This window comes from Brachyhypopomus gauderio, chromosome 1 (assembly GCF_052324685.1).
Source record: "Brachyhypopomus gauderio isolate BG-103 chromosome 1, BGAUD_0.2, whole genome shotgun sequence".
Taxonomy (NCBI): domain Eukaryota; kingdom Metazoa; phylum Chordata; class Actinopteri; order Gymnotiformes; family Hypopomidae; genus Brachyhypopomus; species Brachyhypopomus gauderio.
The window spans coordinates 48132781-48147627 of record NC_135211.1 but is presented as its reverse complement, the minus strand read 5'-3'; the positions used below and the strand labels follow the sequence as shown (position 1 = coordinate 48147627).

Genomic DNA, 14847 nt, shown 5'->3' with positions numbered 1-14847 from the left:
CCAAATCTATTCATATGATTCATTACTGCTATATCATCAATGTCACTGAGAATCTGTCGAGAGTCTGTTTAATCTAAAACCACTCCACATGTAGTGTGATCAGCAAGTTTGTCTTATTTTGTGTTATTTATTTGTTATTTCTACTTTATGATCTAAAATCTGTTGAATGACATTTAAGACTACTCATCTGGCAGTGTCTTCCTGTTTCCAAGACAACTACTTCTGAAGGCCAAACCTGCTAACCTACCAAGAGCAGATGGCAGAAAACCTCACGTGTGATGTCCTGAAACGGCACGGCCACTGGCTACATGCCATCAGGTATCTAGCCCAACCCCCCATTAAACGATCCTCTCATATAATCTACTCCTCCATCTACTAGGGATGAAGCAATGAGCACAAGCAATTGTTCACACCATGATCCAATGATCCAAAACTATCCCACACTATACTGCCTAAGGTGTTCGCTCACCAGGGCCAGCGCTAGGGGGGGGGGGGGGCTGAGGGGGGCATTGCCCCCCCAAATTGTGTCTTTGACCCCCCAAGCACAATGCAAGCAACCCCCCAAGCAAAGCAGTCCAGAACCGGGGCTGTCGCTCACTCATCCAAATGATCAGAACCAGGTGTTCCAATCACTTCCATTTTTATTCCAGGGGTATAAAATTAAGCATGCAGGCATGCAGACTGTTTTTACAAACATTTGTGAAAGAATGGGTTGCTCTCAGGAGCTCAGTGAACTCCAGGAGCTCCAGTAAACTGTGATAAGATACCACCTGTGAAATCTCCTTGCTCCTAAATATTCCACAGTAATATATATGTATGTATATATATATATATATATGATGGATGGGCTATGGGCTAACAGTTCAGACTAAACACTATGATAAACCAGTGTAATACTCACTATATGATTTTGAAGCAGACAGCAATCACTTTACAATTAATGGGCTCATTTGAGGGTTTTTATTCTTGTGTTCAAATGTTCAGATCTCTTCCTACTTGTTTGTTTATTTTATTGTTTTTGTTTATTTATTATTATGTATTGGCATCCTTACAAAATGCCTCTTTGGACACCTGCTTGTGTTTATGTGCATTATGGAATCTTCCTGGAAGAATTACTGTAATAATCCATCTGTCCATCTGTATCTGTGGTCATACATCAACTTATCCCAACCCAGTCTGAAATACAATAGGTTTATTTTAAAACCAACATTGTCCTGGGGGGTATTCCAAGAAGCGGGGTTAACAAACTCTCAACTTAACCCTGAACTCTGAGTTGTCTTACCCCGATCTGACATACTCAGAGTTTTCGGTTCCAAAACGGCGGATCGGAGTTAAAGTAATCAGGGTCGCTCAACTCTGAGTAGGTTGACCCAGACAGAAGTGCGTTCACACGTAACTATGAAAGGCATTCTTAATGGAACGCAGATAAATAGGATTTATCATGGACTTAAACGCAAAAATCAGCCGAACATCGTATTTCACACCACTGTAGCGTGAAGTATTAATGACTGCGTATGCAGAATATTTAGATATTATTAAACGTAAATGTAATACTGCGGTAGCTGCTAGAGAAAGGCAGTCAGCATGTCAAAAAATTGCCAACAGAGTTAATGCGTGAGTGAAAATGATATTTTTATATTTAGCAGAAGGGTGCGATTATATTATTATTTTCTCCACCTTTATAATACTGTATTGAGTTTTTAAATATTTTTTAATTGAACACTTACTAATTCCAGGTCTAATCTGAGTGGTGTGAAACACACATGGCATCAGATAAAAATGAAGTATAAGAATATTGTACAAAGTGGTATGGCTGTACATAACTATATCTTATTCTTAAAATATAAAATATATTTATTTACAGGAAAAATGAAATAATGAAACATAACAGTGAATTTGACTGTAATGTATATTAAAAGGTTACAGGGTGGATGGTGGTGCATGATTTAATGTGAAAAGCAGTGATTGCAGATGGAGTCTCTGACAACTCCACCATCTCTGTTGTCACCCACATACATGTAAGGTTCCTCGTCTGTGGGCATGTCAGAGATGGTAGGCTGTCGCTCTTCCTGGATGGTTGCAATGTTGTGTAATACCACATATGCCATTATTATGTGGCACGCCCTATCAGGGGTTACTCTGAGCCCCTTCAGGCACTGGAACCTGGCCTCGAGGATTCCTAGGGTCATTTAAATTCTTGCCCTGGTTTTGCTGTGGGCCTGATTGTAGCGGGACTGTGGTCCAGGTGCAGGATCTGAATAGGGAGTCATGAGGTATAGGACAGGCAGGGACACCCTCTGTCTCCATGAAGGAGGCCGTCATGTCCTATATCACACTAGGGTTTGCAATGATTTAACTATTACACTGCATGTGAACAACTAGCAAAACTACCGCAGGCCTACTCTGTTCAGATTTGTTGTACAGTGTGGAATCATACACGGATCCTGGCCATCTGGCTTCAACATTTGTCATGAGGTGGGAAGCATCACATATGATCTTGATGGGAAGAATGGTCAGTTACAATAGCTACGTTATTTTTGTTACCATTAAAGATAAGTATTCATTAAGGATTATAAAGGTTAGTACCTGTACATTAATGCTATGGATGAATTTTCATGTTCTAATGGTGCTGGAATAGGTAGCATATGTAGGTTCCATCAATACAGCCAATCACTCTAGGAAATCCTTAAAAATGTAAATGGAATGAAGTTCGTTATATATTGCCTCTCCTTTGCTTAATTTCTTTATTGTCCGTGTGAATTAAAGACAAACCAATGATGCTGTGGAATTCCTCTTTGATGTCCATAACTGGCTTAAGCCCAGGAAAAAACGAAGGAAGACCGATATATAACAATCTGGAGAGAATTTAGGGCTGATCCGCGATGTGTAATATTTGAAATGTTATTATAATAATAAAGTTATTGATGTAAGTAATGGATTGTGCTGAAAACGATAACGTTCATTAAAAAAATAATCCGAAAATGATAGTAGGCCTATATCTATTCGGGGTTTTATAAGGCGTTCCCGACGAAGAACTCAGCGAATAAACTGAGTTTCAATATCCACATGATCTTCGAGGAAAGGACACGTCATGATGACGTGTTTGTAACTCTGGGTCAGGTCCAAGTTAACCTGCCAGCGAGCAGGTTAGCTTCAGAGCATAAGTTGCTATAGTAACTGACTCCGGTTCTCTCTAAGCTCGGTTTCTGGAACGGAAAACCTCGAGTTTCCGTGAACTCTGAGTTAACTTACCCGGGTTTTCTCGCTTAACCCGCTTATTGGAACACCCCCCTGATCTACGTTAGCCTGCCACCTGCTGTTGTTGAGAGACATCGCTCTATCAGTACACACTAGCGAATGTGCGAACCATCTTAGAGTTTTGTTGCTGTTTGTTGTGTGTGATGCAAAACACACTGAAAAGTTAAACGAGACTTGCGAATGAAATGCAGTCGTGGATAGCCTCAGTAAAGTGTCAATAATGTCTGAAATAGTCATCTAGAGAAATCCCAGACAACATTCTTCTCCAGAAGAAGAAGGTCTGCTCCGATAGTTATTAGAAATTTATAAATATCGGGGAACAATGATTCTCACGCCCGTTTTGCGTTACTGTGACAATAGACATGTCGCCAAATGTCGATATTAGGTCACCTGCAGGAGGAGTGTCACCAAACCGAAACATCTTTAGGATGCCCTGATCAACTTTCACACGTTTTAAACGTTTATCGGTTTTAAGGTAATAGTGTTGTAATTTCATACAGACAAACAACGTGCGTGTGACTGTGTGTGCGTGAGAGAGAGAGAGAGAGAGAGAGAGAGAGAGAGAAGGAGAGAGAGAGAGGGAGGGGGGAGGAGAGAGAGAAAGAATGAGGGAGAGAGAAAGAATGAGAGAGAGAGGGCGAGAGAGAGAGAAAGAGAAAGAAAGAGAGAGAGAGAAAGAATGAGAGAGAGAGGGAGAGAGAGAGAGAATGAGAGAGAGGGCGAGAGAAAGAGAGAGAGAGGGAGAGAGAGAAAGAATGAGAGAGAGGGAGAGAGAGAGAATGAAAGAGAGGGCGAGAAAGGGAGAGAGAGAGAGAGAGAGAGAGAGAGAGAGGGAGAGAGAGCGCGCTGCTGAGCACGCGCTCAGACCGGATTAAAGCGAAGCGCGTTTTTCGTCCCCTCGTCGGACGTCGCGCGCCCCGAATGAACCACCCGCGGATTTCTTTGGTAGAAATGATGCATAACGCATAATGAAGTGAGAGGTGAATTCTGTCTGCGCTAGAGGTCAGTATCTTATGTGCACGTTATTTACAATGTGTGCCAAGATTAGGGCGCGACTGGTGCGACGAGCGGGTGAAATAAAGAAATGAACGGAATAACCGGATTAGTTGTGCGCGTGTTCACCTGTTCTGAGTTCATCATGAAGCGGGGCGATGCGGATTTGACTAATGGAGCGAGAGTGGTAACTTGATCTACACTGTTATTTCTTTCCTTACAATATATTACGGTGCCGTTAATCTCCCCTCGTAGGGATGAGCCGTGTAATCCTGTTTCGTATCCTTGCTGTGCCAGAAACTGACACAGTCGACTTAACATTCACATAAAATACCATGTTATGCAATTTATTAGGCATTCTTGTATTGGTACATTGTATTTGATCTTTATTCATATGTTGAAAACCTCAGTTAATCAAGAAATTCATAAATAAACATTAGAAAGTTTAAGTTTGTACTACTATGTTTGTTTCCCATATGTGTGTGAGTGTGAGTGGTCCGCTCACACACTCTGCTGAAAGGGCTGGTCAATCTCCGCTACGTTGTGATGTTCTGAGGTCCAGACTCAGATTCCTCTTCTCTGACACACAACTCTCCTTTTGCAACTGACAAGGGTGCCAGAAAGTGTTTTATTTATATGTTCTTAATACACGATTAGCCTGGTAAATCATATAAGGGAAAAAATGTATTTATAACGATGCCAGGATAATGGAGTCAGTGGATCATAATGCAGAGAGAGAGAGGGGGGGCCAGACAGAGAGGTCTAATACCCATTTACACTCACTACATTTGGTCTAATCGGGAGCAACTTGCTCCATTAGGAGACGCACAAAAGAAAGACTGTGTTCACTCCTGATGTGATAGACCCCTTGGCTATGGCAGGGGTGTCTGTCTGCAGGAGGAGTGTCTGCAGGAGGGGTGTGTGCAGAAGAGGTGTCTGTCTGCAGGAGGGGTGTCTGTCTGCAGGAGGAGTGTCTGTCTGCAGGAGGGGTGTCTGTCTGCAGGAGGAGTGTCTGCAGGAGGGGTGTGTGCAGGAGGGGTGTCTGTCTGCAGGAGGGGTGTCTGTCTGCAGGAGGGGTGTCTGTCTGCAGGAGGGGTGTCTGTTTGCAGGAGGGGTGTCTGTCTGCAGGAGGGGTGTCTGTTTGCAGGAGGAGTGTCTGTCTGCAGGAGGGGTGTCTGTCTGCAGGAGGAGTGTCTGTCTGCAGGAGGGGTGTCTGTCTGCAGGAGGGGTGTCTGTCTGCAGGAGGGGTGTCTGTTTGCAGGAGGAGTGTCTGTCTGCAGGAGGGGTGTCTGTCTGCAGGAGGAGTGTCTGTCTGCAGGAGGGGTGTCTGTTTGCAGGAGGGGTGTCTGTCTGCAGGAGGGGTGTTTGTCTGCAGGAGGGGTGTCTGTCTGCAGGAGGGGTGTCTGTTTGCAGGAGGAGTGTCTGTCTGCAGGAGGGGTGTCTGTCTGCAGGAGGGGTGTCTGTCTGCAGGAGGGGTGTCTGTTTGCAGGAGGGGTGTCTGTCTGCAGGAGGGGTGTCTGTTTGCAGGAGGGGTGTCTGTCTGCAGGAGGGGTGTCTGTCTGCAGGAGGGGTGTCTGTCTGCAGGAGGACACAGCTGCCGCAGGGATTCAGTTGGACATTTTCTTCCTGTGGTCAAAACAGACTGCAGGGAGAAGACCAGTAGAATGGAGGGAAATAAATCCATATGAGGAAAGTTTAGGCGTGAGACAGGAAGTCACGAGAACCGCAAGGGAAGTAGGAAGAAACCTAAATGATTAAATACAGCTGGTGAGATTTCTCAATGGGAAAAGGGAAAGCAGGACCATACAGAGACAGTCGTGATGCAGTTCACAAGACACAGGTGTGGGGTATAAGATGACACAGGTGTGGGGTATAAGCTGACACATGTGTGGGGTATAAGTGACACAGGTGTGGGGTATAAGCTGACACATGTGTGGGGTATAAGCTGACACAGGTGTGGGGTATAAGTGACACAGGTGTGGAGTATAAGCTGACACATGTGTGGGGTATAAGTGTCACAGGTGTGGGGTATAAACTGACACAGGTGTGGGTATAAGCTGACAGGTGTGGGGTATAAGTTGACACGTGTGTGGGGTATAAGCTGACACAGGTGTGGGGTATAAACTGACACAGGTGTAGGGTATAAGCTGACAGGTGTGGGGTATAAGTTGACACGTGTGTGGGGTATAAACTGACACAGGTGTGGGGTATAAGCTGACACAGGTGTGGGGTATAAGGTGACACAGGTGTGGGGTATAAGTGACACAGGTGTGGGGTACAAGGTGACACAGGTGTGGGGTATAAGGTGACACAGGTGTGGGGTATAAGTTGACACAGATGTGGGGTATAAGCTGACACAGGTGTGGGGTATAAGCTGACACGGGTGTGGGGTATAAGCTGACACGGGTGTGGGGTATAAGCTGACAGGTGTGGGGTATAAGTTGACACAGGTGTGGGGTATAAGCTGACACAGGTGTGGGGTATAAGGTGACACAGGTGTGGGGTATAAGCTGACACAGGTGTGGGGTATACGCTGACACAGGTTTGGGGTATAAGTTGACACAGGTGTGGGGTATAAGGCGTACCTGTAACACAAGCCCAGACAGAGAAATGCAGAGAGTCAGACAGACTTTTCAGTTGATTATAATTCACTTGTGCTTTTATTTTTAGAAGCCGTTGAATACTTTGAGTATTTGATACTCTGTTCTGGTCAAGTGAGCCAAGCAACTCACGTATCAATGTGCACATCCTGTCCTATGGTTGAACAGGACTCTGTGACCATGGGCTCAGAGCACGTAATATACCCCTAACAGTCCGATGAAAATAGAAACAAATACAAAATGTTGCTTAATAACAAAAACAATAATGGTTATATACACATTTATATTATTTTCTCTCTCTCTCCCTCTCTCTCTCTCTCTCTCTCTCTGTCATACAAATATAACACTATTGACATCACTCCTTTCTCTTCAGCTTGAAGCAGGAGGTTGTTCAAGATGCTAATGGCTGAAGCAGTTTGTGCACTCAGGGGAGACACCAGCCAAAGCATTAGCAGACCTGATTATACACATGACACTCACTAAAGCCTAATATCACACCGATTTGTCCAGGAACATAGACACAACACCCACCCACCCACACACACACACACACACACACACACACACACACACACACACACACACACACCCTAATGTACAGTCTGGGTAATTGCATCAGTGGAGTCTTGAGAGGTGGTTAATTGTGAATGGTTATTATTCACCTAGGAGAGTTCAGTTCACTTACGCTACTGCTGTAAATTCAATTGAATAATATCGGTCACTCTTGATGTAATTTGGCTCTAAAATCATTCAGACACTCACAGCATGTTTATGTTAGCTTTAATGGAATGTGTGTTTGTATGTGTAAACTAGGGAAACAGGAACCACACACACACACACACGCACACACACACACACATACGCACACGCACACACACACACACCTACTTTATTAGGCTGAATGTCTTATTGCTTACTCAGTGTCTATGCCAAAGCCAATATACCCAAAATAGCAGACTCATAATAGCAGACAAAAGTGTGAAGCAAAAATAAACATCTAATGCAATCCTGACCGGGGCTCCCAGAACATTCTTGAACTCTGCTAGTGTGATGTCAGACAGGTCATGTGACACAGGTACACAGAAACCAAAACGTAATGGACAGCAGCTCTTGAACTGAAGTTGAGATCAGACACTTGAGTAAACTGTCCATAGTTCTTTTTTGTTTACAAATGAACAGGCAACGGGACAGGGCAGTGGTCAGTGAATTGCACCAGTTAATCTGACCTTGAAAAAACAATATCTATCAGATGATCTATCAGATCATCTTATTATCAGATGATCTATCAGATGATCTATCAGATGCTCTACCAGATGATCTATCAGATGATCTACCAGATGATCTATCAGATGATCTATCAGATGATCTACCAGATGATCTATCAGATGATCTACCAGATCATCTTATTATCAGATGATCTATCAGATGATCTACCAGATGATCTATCAGATGATCTATCAGATGATCTACCAGATGATCTATCAGATGATCTACCAGATGATCTATCAGATGATCTATCAGATGATCTACCAGATGATCTATCAGATGATCTACCAGATCATCTTATTATCAGATGATCTACCAGATGATCTATCAGATGATCTATCAGATGATCTACCAGATGATCTATCAGATGATCTATCAGATGCTCTATCAGATGATCTATCAGATGATCTACCTGATGATCTATCAGATGATCTATCAGATGCTCTATCAGATGTTCTATCAGATGATCTATCAGATGATCTATCAGAATCACACCATGCTCAATTCCCTTCAGTTTTAAGGTGAATTAAACTACCAGATTCGAAATGTATGTTTACTGGAAGATTCTTGATTAATATACTATAATAATATAATAAGGAACCAATCAAACCAAAATGGCTGATAGAGTCGTACATATAATGTCTTTGATCTTAATCAAGTACAGGATATTCAGTTATTTCTGAATGGTTATCCACTGTCACCTATTGTGTCATTCTGGGCAGTGAACACTTGCCAACATGAGCTGTGTTTGTGTGTGTGTGTGTGTGTGTGTGTGTGTGTGTGTGTGTGTGTGTGTGTGTGTGTGTGTGTGTGTTGCATAATGTACCTAATTGGCCGAGCTACAGAAAACAGGACAGGAACGTGGTACCACACAAACACAGACAAAACAAACACATAACAAACACGTAAACAGTTGTATTTCCCTATGAAAACACTCATTTATTCTCTTCCTCTTTCTCTCTCCCTCTCTTTGTCTCTCTATCTCTCTCTGTTATTGTGAAAATGGTGTTGCAGCATTATCTAGATACATAATTAATGTCCATGCACTCTGTGGATCACCCGCACACCCCTGACACTCTGTTTCTCTGTCTGTTTCTCTGTCCCTATCTGTGTGTCTCTCTCTCTCTCTCTGTCTCTCTGTCCTCCTCCTCTCCTGTCGTCTGTGGAGAAAGAGGGACAGAGAAGAAGAGAACTTTTGGGACAGACAAGGGGAGACACACAAACACAAACCGTTTGACTTATTGCAGTTTTCTCCATCATGAACAGCTGTACCATCACACACCCAATAACCACCATTACTCGTGCTAGTTACATGGGCTAACAAAGTTGGTGCAGTTGTTTCAGTAGTAGCATTGAACCCCTGAGTGGAGGCTCTGTGATAGAGGTACTCAACATCTCTTTGGATTGAAGATTTTCTCAACAAGGCCCTTAACTGTTTGAGTTATAGTCACTCATAATTATACATCACTCTGGATAAAAGCATCAGTTAAATAGCAAGAATGTAAATACAGTATCTGTATAAGCTGTAGGCCAGTTATGAAGCATTTGACCATTTTACTGTATTTTAAAGAGAGTGAGAGTCAGACAGAGAGAAAGAGAGAGAGATTTCAATGAACTATACAGACGGGCACTGTGTGGGATGGGAGAATGAATGATGACACAGGTTACGGGAAAGAAAAAGACTGACTGTGAGAATAAAACAAGAAGGAGAGAGAGAAAGAGAGAGAGAGAGAGAGAGAGAGAGAGAAGGCCTTAGTCTCTCTTCACACAGGATGCATTAATTATTCAGCAGTCAGAAGTGCGGTCTCTTGTTCTCAACGTCTCTCTGTCCAGACCCCCACGCTGCACTCCTCTCTGTGTGAGAAGCCCCCACACCCTCCCAGTTTGATGCGAAAAGAATATTAGACCTCAGAATGAATCAGGCAGGTATCAACATGGCAGTGTGCTTGTGTCTCAGAATGCCAGTATGGTCATAGAGAAGGACAGTATGCTTATATAGAATGCCTTTATAGTCATTTGTAATACCAGTATGGTCATATAGAATGCCAGTATAGCTTTATAGAATTCCAGTATGGTCATATAGTGTGGTCATATTGAATGCCTTTATGAATGCCTTCAAATACCAGTATGGTCATATAGGATACCAGTATGGTCATATAGAATAGTCAAAGTCAAAGTCAAAGTCAGATTTATTTATATGATGCTTTTTACAACACATGTTGTCACAAAGCAGCTTTACAATCGTATGGGTCCAGATCCCTAATGAGCTAGCCAAAGGCCACAGTGGCAAGGAAAAACTCCCTAGGGTTAGGGTTAGGGTTAGAATACCAGTATGGTCATATAGAATGCCAGAATGGTTGTGTATAATACCAGAATGGTCATATAGAATACCATTATGGTTATATAGAATACCAGAATGGTCATATAGAATGTTTGTGTGGTCATATAGAATACCAGTATGGTCATATAGAATTCCATTATGGTTATATAGAATACCAGAATGGTCATATAGAATTCCATTATGGTTATATAGAATACCAGAATGGTCATATAGAATGTTTGTGTGGTCATATAGAATACCAGAATGGTCATATAGAATTCCATTATGGTTATATAGAATACCAGAATGGTCATATAGAATGTATGTGTGGACATATAGAATGCCCTTATGGTCATATAGAATGTCATATGCCATAATGCCATTCTATAGACAGGATGTCAAGATCTCTCTGTGGAAAACTTGTTAAACTCTGAGCGTCTTAGACAAAGAAAATATATTTTGGTTATGAAAGGAAAAATGTCAGTAGAACTACTGATAACTGTTATAGTGACTTATATTTTACTAACATTGTGACGTTCGGGCTATGCCAAGGACGAGACACAGAATCCTCTGTTTTGGAGACAGACGTCACTTTACTTAGGACAGAGATTGCGCAATCAGCGCACGATAAACATGAATACGGTACACAACGTGCAGACTTAGACAACAACGAGCACAGGACACTGCGCGAGCGCACATTAAATAGACAGACCACATTAGCCCCACGTGATTACGAGACGATTCACAGGTGATACACATATTCACGCGACAAAACACTAACCACGGAGTTCCGCTGACGCAGACAAAGCACGTGGACAACGTATACACACACCCAAAAGGGAGGGGCCGGGGTCCTCAACGTGACAAACGTAATTTCAATCATTTTTGAACTTCAAATAATACTTTGTATATATAAATATAGAATAAATAAATATAAATAAATATAAATATATATATATATATATATATATATATATATATATATATATATATAATCAAACATTATATATTATATGGTTTGTTTGCTTTTATGTTTTGTTTGTTTGTTTTTAGGGTTTAGAACTTGAAAACTTCCTGGTGATGACGGCAAAAGCAACGAGAAGACAGGAACAACACTGCTTACGAATTAATGATTGAACATCTCCTAGCAACCACGACAACAGCTGGATACATAACTTGAGATGTTTTTGGTTAAACACTAACGTCAGTCCTCCTGGACGACCCATTGCATGTGGATGGGATGAAGTCAATGCGAGCTGAAGGACTGAAATAAGCCCTGAACCCTAAGAACATGTGGTCTTTAAAGACTAGTACTCCACTTGTTTCAGTACGGGGACACAAGTACTGAATTACACCTGTCATAATGATTATTACGCTGAACTGCTGAAACAGCGCAGTATGCTGGGTGAGTACTGATGGGTACTGAGTACTGATGGGTACTGAGTACTGATGGGTACTGATGGATAATGAAGCATGCCAGAACAGAGCTGAGTGTGCTGTGCTGTGTAAGTTCCTTACTAATGGGGCCCTGACACATCTTACTGATAAGTGGGGTAAGTGTGTGTGTGTGTGTGTGTGTGTGTGTGTGTGTGTGTGTGTGTGTGTGTGTGTGTGTGTGTGTGTGTGTTTGTCCCTGTGATCAGGTCAGGTCAGTATGACGCAGTGGTCCTTTGTAATCCAATTACCATAGCCTTCCATAAGCCTTGTGACACCTGTTTGACACTTTACGTGTGTGTGTGTGTGTGTGTGTGTGTGTGTGTGTGTGTGTGTGTGTGTGTGTGTGTGTGTGTGTGTGTGTGTAAATATGTGAATCTGTGTCTAGGGCATCTAATTATGCTTGTAAGTGGCGGGATGGATGAGACCTTTCTAGGACCTGACGTGGACTAATCCCAGAATGAGAGATCTCACAGTCGGCATGACGAACACATGGTTGTGTTTCCACGGCAGCTAGTTCAGTCCGTCTCGGTTTACTCACCGAAGAAATTAATAAACAGGAGACACGACGGTTTAGCAGCAGGATACAATGCTTCCATTAGCACTCCTTCTAGAGAGCTAAGCCATTAGATCTGTTCAGCTAGCTTCCCCCGGACCGTCATATCCAGAGCAAGGGCTTAAAAGAGAATTACCCCTCGCTATAGTGCTCTCTAATCTAATCTGAGAGCGCACAGGGATGCAAGAAAGGGGGAGGCAGGACGAGAGAGTGAGACAGAGAGAGTGAGACAGCTAAACAGGGAGACAGGGAGTGTAAGGGCTGCTGCTTGTATGCTTGATATCAAATTGTGTCTCCCCACCTGAACTGGACTTTAAAGTCCACTTTATTGAGCCGGTGATTTATAGTTGGGCAGATTGCCAACGTTTCTTCCCTGGTGTGTTAAGGGGGGCCTGTGTAGTCTGTGTAGTCCGTACATGTTGTGTAGCGAGAGAGAGCGTCCACCCGGTCACTACGGTGACCCCAGCGCGACCCTGCACATCTCTGTCCTGCGAAAGGCAGGATGTGGAAACGAGCCTTCGGGGTTCGAAAAGTGATGACGTGCGTGACTTTGTGAGACTGAGCCGGTTATGTTGTGGGTTTTATGAGGTCTAATGTTCTCCGGATGTGGGTGGGGGGGAAGGAGAAGAGAGAGAGAGGGGGGGAGAGAGAGAGAGAGAGAGAGGGGGGGGGGGAGAGAGAGAGAGAGAGAGGGAGAGAGAAAGAGAGGAGAGGGGGGTCCTGAAGAGCTCTGCTGTAATGAGATGATGGGAGAAACATCTTTATGGATTTCTGCTCCCGACTCTGCACCCCCCTGGAGAGCTATGAGGCAACACTGGTCCGCCACCGCTGGTCCGGACGGCTCTGGTCCGCCACCGCTGGTCTGGACGGCACTGGTCCACCACTGCTGGTCCAGACGGCTCTGGTCCGCCACCGCTGGTCCGGACGGCACTGGTCCACCACCGCTGGTCTGGACGGCACTGGTACGCCACCGCTGGTCCGGACGGCTCTGGTACGCCACCGCTGGTCCGGACGGCACTGGTCCGCCACTGCTGGTCCGGACAGCACTGGTCTGGACGGCACTGGTCCGCCACCGCTGGTCCGGACGGCACTGGTCCACCACCGTTGGTCTGGACGGCACTGGTCGGCCACCGCTGGTCCGGACGGCACTTTTCATCACATCCCTTTATGTGGATAGATTACAGCAGACACAACATCTAGGCACACTGTCTCACTTGAGCAGCACGAAGACAGATGTCTGTCTTCAGATGTTATCAAACTGTTACAGTAATGACGATAGAGAGAGCGAGAGTTCCCCTCCAGATTACACGCCCTGGATTTACTGCCTCTGGATGAACGGTACGGTAATCTTGCTATTAAGGATTATCAAAGAGTGATAATAGAGTTCATTATGATGCCTTTTCTTAAGTATCACCGATAGTGATGGAGATGTCATTCGTACGTACGAATCGTTCGTACGCTGATCTAGTTAATTGACAAAGATGGTTGATGCCACCACAGATATTGACTTTCGTAAACGTCTTCATCGCCCATGATAATCGCATGGCTGGTGCTGAGTGTGACAGCCAGTGAAGATGACGATGATGACATCATGGCGACAGAGAGACGGAAAGAGGTTGCAAACCGGAAACTGCAGTGAAACCCGAAACCACGATACGTTTGACCATGAGACATGCCTGTCTCTCTCTTCCTATCTCTCTCTCTCTCTCTCTCTCTCTCTCTCTCTCTCTCTCTCTCTCCCCCTCTCTCTTCCTCTCTGTCTCTCTCTCTTTCAGTCTTGGGGCACCAAGATGTCTCTGTTTTGCTCTACCGGGATGAGCAAAGAGGGTTATATGAGGACTTGGTGCCCGAGTGACCTCCCCACTGAGAGGGTTAAATGAGGACTTGGTGCCTGAGTGACCTCCCCACTGAGAGGGTTATATGAGGACTTGGTGCCCGAGTGACCTCCCCACTGAGAGCTCATCCTTATATTTGACCATTGAACAGAACTAAGACAACAGACTGTAACACACACCACGTGCTGCAGTAAATATTAATATCACAGCCCGGTATCCAGCACCGCCAGGAAACACCACTATGATCCTCAGGCAGGAAAAGCCCAAGAGCTTGAGGAGACATTACAGTTCCAGAGCACATTCACATGCGTGTGACGTCTTCTTCACCCACACGTTATTTGAACCAGATCCTCATCAGCCATTGTTCACAGACCTGAAGTGGCCATCATGAATCATCTATGAAGATCGTCTTCAACTTTAAAATAGGCATACCTTATAAAGATGGATATAAAACTCTCTCTCCCTCCCTCCCTCTCTCTCTCTCTCCCTCTCATTCTCTCTCCTTCCCCTCTTCTCTCTTTCTCTCTCTCCATTCTCCACCCCCCCCACCTTTCAGTCTAAGAGGTACATTGAACTGCATAATAT

General features: G+C 44.1%; 1 protein-coding gene across 3 annotated transcripts in view; it reads left to right on the top strand.

Annotated features, from left to right (window-relative positions):
- Nucleotides 1–4095: 4095 nt before the first annotated feature.
- Nucleotides 4096–14847, top strand: part of frmpd1a (FERM and PDZ domain containing 1a) — a 28763-nt gene continuing 18011 nt past the window's right edge. The window contains exons 1-3 of one of the 3 annotated variants that reach the window (XM_077017478.1): nucleotides 4096–4260; nucleotides 11491–11842; nucleotides 14819–14847. The exon at nucleotides 14819–14847 is cut by the window's right edge and continues 38 nt beyond it. The gene's annotated coding sequence lies outside the window, so the exon portion shown is untranslated. Of the gene's footprint in view, nucleotides 4261–11490; nucleotides 11991–13506 lie in introns of those variants that run through there. The other 2 variants (XM_077017487.1, XM_077017496.1) reach the window with 2 other exon arrangements.